This window comes from Tachyglossus aculeatus, chromosome X1, assembly GCF_015852505.1.
Source record: "Tachyglossus aculeatus isolate mTacAcu1 chromosome X1, mTacAcu1.pri, whole genome shotgun sequence".
Taxonomy (NCBI): Eukaryota; Metazoa; Chordata; class Mammalia; order Monotremata; family Tachyglossidae; genus Tachyglossus; species Tachyglossus aculeatus.
In genome coordinates, this window is record NC_052101.1 from 9,216,779 (window position 1) to 9,229,352 (window position 12,574).

Here is a 12,574-nt window from a genome sequence, read left to right on the forward strand (position 1 = left end):
CGGAAGGGAAAACATTTATTCTTGGAAAAAAATGTATATTAAAACAGTTGTCCTGCATGATGAGTTTTGCCTCTCCTTTTACGCGCGTCCCGTGTTGTAGGAGAACTCCCTCTCCCCAGCTGTTTCGCGCTTAAGCAGGAAAAAGGAGAAAGAAGGGAACACATTTATTCTTGGAAAAAAATGTATATTTAAGAAATGGTCCTGGATGATGAGTTTTGCAACTCTTTTTACGCGCATCCCATGTTGTAGGAAAGCTCCCTCTCCCCAGCTGTTTCGCGCTTAAGCAGGAAAAAGGAGGAGGAAGGGAACACCTTTATTCTTGGAAAAAATGTATATTTAAGCAATTGTCCTGGATGATGAGTTTGGCAACTCTTTTTACGCAGGTCCCGTGTTGTAGGAGAACTCCCTCTCCCCAGCTGTTTCGTGCTTAAGCAGGAAGAAGAAGTGAAAACCTTTTAGAAAATATATATTAAAGCATTTGTCCTGCATGATGAGTTTGGCCACTCTTTTAACGCGCGTCCCATGTTCTAGGAGAACTCCCTCTCCCCAACTGTTTTGCGCTTAAGCAGGGAGAAGGAGAAAGAAGGGAAAACCTTTATGATTGGAAAATATATATATATGAAAGCAATTGTCCTGCATGATGAGTTTGGCGACTCTCTTTTTACGCGCGTCCCGTGTTCTAGGAGAACTCCCTCTCCCCAACTGTTTAGCGCTTAAGCAGGAAAAAGGAGAGGAAGTGAAAACCTTTATTCTTGGAAAAAATATATATTAAAGCAATTGTCCTGCATGATGAGTTTTGCAATGCTTTTTACGCGCGTCCCGAGTTGTAGGAGAACTCCCTCTCCCCTGGCTCTTTCGTGCTTAAGCAGGAAAAAGGAGAAAGAAGTGAACACATTTATTTTTGGGAAAAAATGTGTATTAAAGCAATTGTCCTGCATGATGAGTTTTGCCTCTCTTTTTGCGCGCGTCCCGTGTTGTAGGAGAACTCCCTCTCCCAGCTGTTTCGTGCTTAAGCAGGAAGAAGGAGAAGGAAGGGAAAACCTTTTAGAAAATATGTATTAAAGCATTTGTCCTGCATGATGAGTTTGGCAATTCTTTTTACGCGCCTCCCGTGTTCTAGGAGAACTCCCTCTCCCCAGCCGTGTTGCGCTTAAGCAGGAAGAAGGAGAAGGAAGGGAACACATTTATGATTGGAAAAAAAAATATATGAAAGCAATTGTCCTGCATGATGAGTTTGGCAACTCTCTTTTTACGCGCGTCCCGTGTTCTAGGAGAACTCCCTCTAGGAAGGGAAAACATTTATTCTTGGGAAAAAATGTATATTAAAGCAATTGTCCTGCATGATGAGTTTTGCCTCTCTTTTTACGCGCGTCCCGTGTTGTAGGAGAACTCCCTCTCCCCAGCTGTTTCGCCCTTAAGCAGGAAAAAGGAGAAGGAAGGGAAAACATTTATTCTTGGGAAAAAAATGTATATTAAAGCAATTGTCCTGCATGATGAGTTTTGCCTCTCCTTTTACGCGCGTCCCGTGTTGTAGGAGAACTCCCTCTCCCCCGGCTCCTTCGTGCTTAATTAGGAAGAAGGAGAAGGAAGTGAAAACCTTTATGCATAGAAAATATATATTAAAGCAATTGTCCTGCATGATGAGTTTGGCAACTCTTTTTACACGTGTCCCGTGTTGTAGGAGAACTCCCTCTCCCCAGCTGTTTCACCCTTAAACAGGAAGGAGAAGGAAATGAAAACCTTTATTCTTGGAAAAAATATATATAGTAAAGCAATTGTCCTGGATGATGAGTTTTCCAACTCTTTTTACGCGCGTCCCGTGTTGTAGGAGAACTCCCTCTCCCCAGCTGTTTCGCGCTTAAGCAGGAAAAAGGAGAAGGGAAAACATTTATTCTTGGAAAAAAATGTATATTAAAACAGTTGTCCTGAATGATGAGTTTGGCAACTCTTTTTACGCGCCTCCCTTGTTGTAGGAGAACTCCCTCTCCCGCGGCTCTTTCATGCTTAAGCAGGAAGAAGGAGAAGGAAGTGAAAACCTTTATTCTTAGAAAATATATATTAAAGCAATTGTCCTGCATGATGAGTTTTGCAACTCTTTTTACGCGTGTCCCGTGTTGTAGGAGAACTCCCTTTCCCCAGCTGTTTCGTGCTTAAGCAGGAAAAAGGAAAGAAAGTGAAAACCTTTATGCTTGGAAAATATATATATATATTAAAGCAACTGTCCTGCATGATGAGTTTTGCAACTCTTTTTACGCGCGTCCCTTGTTGTAGGAGAACTCCCTCTCCCCAGCTGTTTCGCGATTAAGCAGGAAAAAGAAGGGAGTGAAAACCTTTATTCTTGGGAAAATGTATATATTAAAGCAATTGTCCTGCATGATGAGTTTTGCAACTCTTTTTACGCGCGTCCCGTGTTGTAGGAGAACTCCCTCTCCCCCGGCTCCTTCGTGCTTAATTAGGAAAAAAGGAGAAAGAAGAGAGAACCTTTATTCTTGGAAAAAATAAACATATATTAAGGCGGTTGTCCTGGATGGTGAGTTTTGCAACTCTTTTTACGCGCATCCCGTGTTGTAGGAGAACTCCCTCTCACCCTGGCTGTTTCGTGCTTAATTAGGAAAAAAGGAGAAGGAAGAGAGAAACTTTATTCTTGGGAAAAATAAATATATATTAAGGCAGTTGTCCTGGATGGTGTGTTTTGCAACTCTTTTTGCATGCGTCCCGTGTTGTAGGAGAACTCCCTCTCCCCGGCTGTTTCGTGCTTAAGCAGGAAAAAGAAGGAAGAGAGAACATTTATTCTTGGGAAAAATATATATTTTAATTAAGGCAATTGTCCTGGATGGTGAGTTTTGCAACTCTTGCTACGTGGGTCCCGTGTTCTAGGAGAACTCCCTCTCCCCGGCTCTTTCGTGCTTAATTAGGAAAAAGGAGAAGGAAGAGAGCACCTTTAATCTTGGAAAAAATGAATATATATTTAGGCGATTGTCCTGGATGGTGTGTTTTGCAACTCTTTTTACACGCGTCCCGTGTTGTAGGAGAACTCCCTCTCCCCCAGCTCTTTCGTACTTAATTAGGAAAAAAGGAGAAGGAAGAGAGAACCTTTATTCTTGGGAAAAAATATATATTAAGGCAAATGTCCTGGATGGTGAGTTTTGCAACTCTTTCTACGTGGGTCCCGTGTTGTAGGAGAACTCCCTTCCCCGGCTCTTTCGTGCTTAAGCAGGAAAAAGGAGAAGGAAGAGAGCACCTTTATTCTTGGAAAAAATAAATATATATTAAGGCGGTTGTCCTGGCTTTTTTTACACACGTCCCGTGTAGTAGGAGAACTCCCTCCCCCCCCCGGCTCTTTCGTGCTTAAGCAGGAAAAAGGAGACAGAAGAGAGAACCTTTATTCTTGGAAAATAAAATATATTAATTAAGGCGGTTGTCCTGGATGGTGAGTTTTGCAACTCTTTTTACGCGCGTCCCGTGTTCTAGGAGAACTTCCTCCCCCAGCTCTTCCGTGCTTAAGCAGGAAAAAGGAGAAGGAAGGGAACACATTTATTCTTGGAAAAAATAAATATATTAAGGTGGTTGTCCTGGATGGTGAGTTTTGCAACTCTTTTAACGCGGGTCCTGTGTTATAGGAGAGCCTCCTCCCCAGCTCTTTCGTGCTTAAGCAGGAAAAAGGAGAAGAGAACCTTTATTCCTGGAAAAAAATAAATATATTAAGGTGGTTGTCCTGGATGGTGAGTTTTGCAACTCTTTTTACGTGCGTCCCGTGTTCTAGGAGTACCCACCCCCCCCAACTCTTTCATGCTTAAGCAGGAAAAAGGAGAAGGAAGTGAGAACCTTTATCGTTGGGGAAGAAAAAATTTTAAGGAAATTGTCCTGGATGGTGAATTTGGCACCTCTTTTTACGTGGGCCCCGTGTTCTAGGAGAGCTCCCCTCCCAGCTTTTTCGTGCTTAAGCAGGAAAAAAGAGAAGAAAGCGAGAAACTTTATTCTTGGGGAAAAAAAAATTAGGTCAGTTGACCTGCAGGTGTCTAGTGGTGAGTTTTGCAACTCTTTCTACGTGGGTCTCGTTTTCTAGGAGAACACCCCATCCAGTCCTTCCGTGCTTAATCGGGAAAAAGGAGAAGGAAGTGAGAACCGTATCCTTGGGGAAAAATATATATATTAAGGCAATTGTCCTGGATGGTGAGTTTTGCAACTCGTATTACGCGGGTCCCGTGTTCTAGGAGAGCTCCCCTCCCAGCTCTTTCATGCTTAATCAGGAAAAAGGAGAAGGAAGTGAGAACCTTTATCCTTGGGGAAAAAAAATTGGTCAATTGACCTGGAGGTGTCTGATGATGAGTTTTGCAACTCTGTCTACACGGGGCTCGTGTTCTAGGAGAACACCTCATCCAGTCCTTCCGTGCTTAACTGGGAAAAAGGAGAAGGAAGTGAGAACCTTTATCCGTGGGGAAAAAAAAATATTAAAGCAATTGTCCTGGATGGTGAGTTCTGCAACTCTTTTTACACGCGTCTTGTGTTCTGGGAGAACACCCCATCCAGCCCTTCCCTGCTTAACCGGGAAAAAGGAGAAGGAAGTGAGAACCTTTATCCTTGGGGAAAAAAAATAAATAAAGCAATTGTCCTGGATGGTGAGTTTTGCAACTCTTTTTACGCGGGTCCCGTGTTCTAGGGGAGCTCCCCTCCCAGCTTTTTCGTGCTTAAGCAGGAGAAAGGGGAAGGAAGTGAGAACCTTTATCCTTGGGGAAAAAAATTAGGTCAGTTGACCTGGAGGTGTCTGATGGTGAGTTTTGCAGCTCTTTCTATGTGGGTCTTGTGTTCTAGGAGAACACCCCATCCAGTCCTTACGTGCTTAACCGGGAAAAAGGAGAAGGAAGTGAGAACCTTTATCCTTGGGGAAAAAAAAAAAAATTAAACCAATTGTCCTGGATGGTGAGTTTTGCAACTCCTTTTACACGGGTCTTGTGTTCTGGGAGAACACCCCATCCAGTCCTTCCCTGCTTAACCGGGAAAAAGGAGAAGAAAGTGAGAACCTTTATCCTTGGGGGAAAAAAAATATTAAAGCAATTGTCCTGGATGGTGAGTTTTGCAACTCTTTTTACGTGGGTCCCGTGTTCTAGGAGAGCTCCCCTCCCAGCTCTTTCATGCTTAAGCAGGAGAAAGGAGAAGGAAGTGAGAACCTTTATCCTTGGAAAAAAAAGTATTAAGGCGGTTGCCCTGGATGGTGAGTTTTGCAACTCTTTCTACGCGGGTCCTGTGTTCTGGGGGAACACCCCATCCAGTCCTTCCGTGCTTAATCGGTAAAAAGGAGAAGGAAGTGAGAACCTTTATCCTTGGAAAAAAAAGTATTAAGGCAGTTGTCCTGGATGGTGAGTTTTGCAACTTTTTCTACGCAGGGCTCGTGTTGTAGGAGAACTCACCCTCCAGCCTTTCCGTGCTTAAGCGGAGATGCTCGGTGTCTGTCGTGTCTCACTTCTTGTAGCCGGGCTCAGGTCTGCAAAAGATCAGACTTTTCACCCTCCCAGGGTCAGTTGCAAAGGGGGAGAAAGCAAGAGATGCTTTTCCATAACCTCATTTATTATTATTATTATTATTATTATTATTATTATTATTATTATTATTATTATTATCTTGTTAAACGCTTACTATGTGCCAAGCTCTGTTCTAAGCACTGGCGTAAACACAAGATAATCAGCTTGTCCCACGTAAAGCTCACAGTCTCAATCCCCGTTTGACAGATGAGGTCACTGAGGCCCAGAGAAGTTAAGTGACTTCCCAAGATCACCCAGCAGACGGGCTTGGGAGTCAGAGGTCATGGGTTCTAATCCCAGCTCTGCCATATGCCTCCTGGGTGACCTTGGGCAAGTCACTTCACTTCTCTGAGCCTCAGTGACCTCATCTCTAAAATGGGGTTTAAGACTGTGAGCCCCATGTGAGACAACCTGATCACCTTGTATCCCCCTCCCGCACTTAGAATAGTGCTTTGCACATAGTAAGCGCTTAACACATGCCATTATCATTATTATTATTATTATTATTAAGTGGCAGAGCCAGGATTAGAACCCACAACCTCTGACTCCCAAGCCCGGGCTCTTCCCCCTAGGCCACGCCGCTTCTCATTTGCTTCTGGCCGGAAATCAGGAAATTGAAAACCTCGTCAAATCAGGGTATTTGAGCTGGAAGAAGAATAATTATAATAATGATATTTGTTAAGCGCTTACTACGTGCGGAGCACTGTTCCAGGAATCTCTGCAGGATGATGAAGTAACGTTTTCTTAGGTGGCCGTTGTTCTCGTGATGGGAACAATGCGGGCAATAATAATCTTATCAACACTGGTAACATTCTTCCATTGTTCTTCTGGACTTTTCTTGGGAAGTGTTGCCATGCGCAAATTGGACTTAAGGGGTGGAACATTATAAAAAGGGATATAAGCTGCTATTAAAATGATAGATTTTATGAGTATTTGGAGCTTCACTTGTTTGCACAATAGGATTTATTTCTAGTGTGAAAATAATAATAATGTTGGTATTTGTTAAGCGCCTACTATGTGTCAAGCACTGTCCTAAGCACTGGAGTAGATACAAGGCAATTAGGTTGTCCCACCTGGGGCTCAGTCTTAATCCCCATTTTACAGATGAGGGAACTGAGGCACAGAGAAGTTAAGTGACTTGCCCAGAGTCACCCAGCAGGCATGTGGCAAAACCGGGATTAGAACCCACGACCTCTGACTCTCAAGCCGGGGCTCTTTCCACTGAGCCACGCTCCTTCTCTGAGTGAAGTTCAAATGCTCATAAAACCCATAATTTTAATACTATTTTATACCTCTTTTTATAATGTTAAAGGTTTGGGCCTCTTCAAGTCATAGTAACATTACGATTTCTTATGATGCAGACCCACAGAATTCCTCAATGCCAAATTCCTCAATTACTGAGCTAACAAGTGGCTCTGTCTCCCTCATCCTCATCCTCAAACACTTAGTACAGTGCCCTGCACACAGTAAGCGCTCAATACGATTGAATGAATGAGAAAGCTAGCCATTAACTACAGATTCAGAGAAAGTGGATGGCTTTGGAAGTTTTTTTCTTTTGTTCTTGGTTTATGAGAAGCAGCGTGGCTCAGTGGAAAGAGCCCGGGTTTGGGAGTCAGAAGACGTGGGTTTAATGATAATGATAATAATAATAATAATAACAATAACAATAATAATAATAATAACATTTGTTAAGCGCCTACTATGTGCAGACCACTGTTCTAAGCGCTGCGGGGGAATACAAGGTGATCAAGTTGTCCCACTGGGGGCTCATAGTCTTAATCCCCATTTTCCAGATGAGGTAACTGAAGCTCAGAGAAGTGAAGTGACTTGCCCAAGGTCACACAGCAGACAAGTGGCGGAGCCAGGACTTGAACCCACGACCTGTGACTCCAAAAGCCCATGCTCTTTCCACTGAGCCATGCTGCTTTTCTAATCCCAGCTGTGCCAGCTTTTTGACTTAACTTCTTTGTGCCGCAGTTCCCTCATCTGTAAAATGGGAATTATGACTGTGAGCCCCACGTGGGACCACCTGATGACCTTCTATCTCCCCCAGAGCTTAGAACAGGGCTTGGCACATAGTAAGTGCTTAACAAATACCATAATTATTTGCTCTGCACACTGTAAGCGCTCAATAAATACGATTGAATGAATGAATATATGTTTGTACATATTTATTACTCTATTTTACTTGTACATATTCATTCTATTTATTTTATTTTGTTAATATGTTTTGTTTTGTTGTCCGTCTCCCCCTTCTAGACTGTGAGCCCGCTGTTGGGTAGGGACCGTCTCTATATGTTGCCAACTTGTACTTCCCAAGCGCTTAGTACAGTGCTCTGCACACAGTAAGCGCTCAATAAATACAATTGAATGAATGAATGAATGAATTATTATTAAGACATGGAATCAAAAGCTCATGCACTTTAAAATACCGGATGTTTTCCATTGTGGTGAACCTTTCAAGCAATTGATGCTTGCTTTCTAAAATTATCCAGCAGAAATGTGCCTTTTTATGAACAAGTACTTGTTAATCATCTCAACTGTTCTAAATTGTGAGTCCTACTAACAGCATTGTTTGGAGGACAATGTAGTAAAAGAAGCTTCTGAACATTCTTGGATTAAACCAAAATGTATTATTTTTTCCTCAAAGTAGTTAACTGTGGTTATAGAAACAAAACTTTGAATATACCTTTACCATTACCAGTTTCAATACCTTCCTAATATGCTTCTAATACCTTAGTAATGAAATTTGACTTTTACATGTGGAATGAAGAATTCAGCGTTGTTTTCATTTGCTATTATGAAACAATAGGATTTGTTAGGGGGAAAACAAATAATGCTTTTCCAGATACATCTTTTGTCCACTTCTTTCTTTTAAAAAAAAATCCTCTATCATTTGCTATTATGAAACAATAGGATTTGTTAGTAGGAAAACAAATAATGCTTTTCCAGATACATCTTTTGTCCGCTTCTTTCTTTTTAAAAAAAAAAAAATCCTCTAACGTATCTCTGATCACTTTATCAATGATTTGGAGACAATAAATGGGGAAGTTTTTTTTTAAGTTTAGGTAAAAACATGGCTCTTTGCAATTCTATGTTTCCAGCATATGATATTCTACTGTAGTTTTGTCACTGAACTTATTTAACTTGAAATAACCCACTGAGCATATATCTTTTTTTTGGATAATGGAAATGAAAATATGTTCTGGAAACTAGTTTCTCATAGAAAACAAGGAATGGCTGAATATTGATAAGCCCAGCGGTTCTAGTGACATATTTCATCCGGATAGGAAATTAAACAATTTAGAAACTGTATTAAACATTTCATAACCGAACTTACATTTAAGGGTGCAACCAGAGGTGTGAAAGAGTTAATGCAGCTTCCTAGGAAAATATAACTTCCCAAGTTTTTTACACAATAGCATTAAAATTAGTTATTGAGGAAAAAAATTTCAGCAACTTTTCCATATCTTGCCCTACTAGTAGAAGTAAAGATGCAGTCTTTTTCTCAAAGTAAAAAGCATTAAAAGAGATTCAGTCAGTGGCCTTCACGTTTAAAGATTTTCTCAAATCCTTTTATGATGTACGTAACCTTTCATTAACCACCCGCCTTCATAATTATAAGCACTGTCAGTAGTGTTACGTAAAGGTGAAACACAAACATCTACCTGTATTGTATTACTCTTTTCCCAATCTCCAGGCTATCAGGAATAGAAAACACTCCTGTGGAAAAGACTGTAGTCTGAAGAGAATTTGGAGGAAGCAGGAAACTATTTCAGTAACCTTTTTAGAAACCACTATTTCAAAATTGAAGCTTCAGAAAAAACAATTTCTTGAAAACTGAATTTGGGGAGGATAGTTCTAGGATTAATAGGCAGAGCTACATGGTATTGCAAAATGCCATGTCTAGTCTGCATGTATACCAAAGGAACATTGAAGATTCAAGCGCTTAGTACAGTGCTCTGCACACAGTAAGCGCTCAATAAATACGATTGAGTGAATTCTCAGAAATCCATAAGGAAGGTGTCTACTATCGCTTTGTATGTGCTGCTGATCGCCTATCTTCTGCCTCTCCTAAACTACTTATTCTATTTATTTATTTTATTTTGTTAGTATGTTTGGTTTTGTTCTCTGTCTCCCCCTTTTAGACTGTGAGCCCACTGTTGGGTAGGGACTGTCTCTATATGTTGCCAATTTGTACTTCCCAAGCGCTTAGTACAGTGCTCTGCACACAGTAAGCGCTCAATAAATACGATTGATGATGATGATGATGATGATGATGATGATGACTAAAGCCATATTATTTTGTTCAGAAATCAGTTTTCCGGAGCAGGGCGGCTTCAGCCGGGGCGACCGCTACTTCAGGCCGCAATGTCAAAGTTGGGAGTCGCGTGGGATGTCAATAAGTGTTTCATCAATCGATCATATCTGTCGAGTGCTTACTGTGTACAGAGCACTGTACTAAGCGCTTGGGAGAGTGCAACATAAGGGTTTATAGATATGCTCCTTGCCCTCAACGAGCGTCACCGTCTGGACTTTGTAGTCAGAACTTCTTAAGCGCAGACATTTTTAGTTCTGCCAATTTGAAGGCTAAAAAATTGTTCAATTGCATCAATCGACGGTATTGAGCGCTTATTGTGTGTAGAGCACGGTACACAGTGCTTGTGAGATGACAATACAAATTGATTCCAGAAACAAAATCGCATTGGAATTTTGGATGCTTAGTACAGTGCTCTGCACATAGTAAGCGCTCAATAAATACGATTGTTGATGAAATACAATTGATGACAATACAACAAGAGTTGGTAGATAAGTCCCCAGCCCATAACACCTTCACAGGCTGGAGGATTTTTCAGTCTATCATTTGTTTTTACCTAATATTAATGTCTGCAACAACTGCGTGGGTGGAAGTGAGAAGCAGCATGGCCTAACGGAAAGGGCATGAAGCTGGGAGTCAGTCCATCATATTTATCGAGCACTGTACTAAAAGAGTACACCATAATGGACAGATTCTCAGTCCGAAAACCTGGCTTCAAATTCTGGCCCTGCCACTTGAATGCTGTGTGACTTGGTTCAAATCACATCTCTATGCCTGTTTGGATCCTTTGTGAAATGGGAATTAAATAGTTGTTTTCCTTCCCTCTTAGACTGTGAGCCATTTGTGAATTTTTTTCGCAGGAATGTTTTCTACTGCTGATAGTTTGGAAAATGGGAGCAGAGAAATACAAGCAGGCAGATATTTGTTTCACATTTACACATTACTGACAGAGCTTATAATTCTGAAAAGCTGGGTGATTCATGAAAGGTTACGAAGGCCCAAAGAGGATTTGAGAAAATCTTTCCTTAAATGTGAAGGCACTCAAACTCTTTTCATGTTTTTGTATTTCATTTCAAGAAAATGACTGCATCATTACTTCTACTATTAGTGCAAGTATATAGAAAAGGTTGCTGGTTTTTTTTTTTACTTCTGTGACTGTATGAGATCTGATTGTTCTGTATCTACCCCAGCATTTAAGCTTAGTGCTTGGCACAAAGTGCTTAATAAATACCACAATTAGTATTATTATTGCTATTACTGCGTTGACACCCACAAAATGTCCTGTGATATCATTTTGCCTCCCTGCTTATTGTGTAGTCATGTGCTTCAGCAAATTTTTTCCTCCCTGAGGGTGACCAGATAACTGAAGCCAGCACTGTTCATTGGCGTTGCTTCTGAGATTCCAGAAACAAAATCACATTGGAATTTTGGATGCTTTTATTGAAATTATTTTGATCGCAAAGAAGTTGCAAAACATGAGCTTAACTAAAAAACACTTTCCAAAAAAAAAAAAAAAAGGAATTCAGTGTACTCAAAACAGTAATCATTACTTTTGGTAAAGCTGCCATTTGACTTTGGGCAGGTCACTTAACTTCTCTGTGCCTCAGTTCCCTTATCTGTAAAAAGGGGATGAAGACTGTGAGCCCCCCATGGGACAACCTGATCACCTTGTAACCTCTCCAGTGCTTTGAACAGTGCTTTGCACATAGTAAGTGCTTAATAAATGCCATCATTATTATTATTATTTGGTTTGAAGATGACACTGCCAATCACTGTGAGGCTGGATCTGTGGGTATGTCTTTGAGAGGCTCCGCCCCCCAGCCCCCTTAAAAGTAGGGTTAAAAAAAGTGCAAGTGATCCCACATTGTTAGTTAATTTGACAACTTTTTGTTTTTACTTCAATTTACTGGTAATATTTATTGAGTGCCTACTATGGGAAGATCCCACATTGTTAGTTAATTTGAACATTTTGTTTTTACTTCAATTTATGGATAAATTTACTAGGCGTTTGGGTGAGTGTAATAATAATAATTATGGTACTTGTTAAGCACTTACTGTGTGCCCAGTACAGTTCTATGGTAGATGAGAGTTATTCAGGTCAGACACAGTCTCTGTCCCACATGGGGTTCACACTCTTATCCCCACTTTCCAGATGAGGTAACTGAGGCCCAGAGAAGTGAAGCAACTTGCCCAAGGTCACACAGCAGCATATGGTGGAGGAAGGATTAGAACCCAGGTCCTTCCGACTCTCAGGCCCCTGCTCTCTTCACTAAGCCATGATGAGCGTCCATACTTCTCTGCCCAGATCGTTTTTCTAAAATATTATGATGATGATGATGGGATATATTAAGCGCTTACTATGTGCAAAACACTGTTCTAAGCGCTGGAGAGGTTACAAGGTGATCAGGTTGTCCCACGGGGGGGCTCACAGTCTTAATCCCCATTTTCCAGATGAGGTCACTGAGGCCCAGAGAAGCGAAGTGACTTGCCCAAAATCACACAGCTGACAGTTGGCGGAGCCAGGATTTGAACCCCTGACCTCTGACTCTAAAACCCGGGCTCTTTCCACCGAGCCACGCTGCTTCTCATAAATATCATTCTGTTGACATTTTCCCATCCTTTAATCAATCGATCGATCAATCAATTGTATTTATTGAGCGCTTACTGTGTGCAGAGCACTGTACTAAGCGCTTGGGAAGTACAAGTCGGCAACACACAGAGACAGTCCCTACCCAAC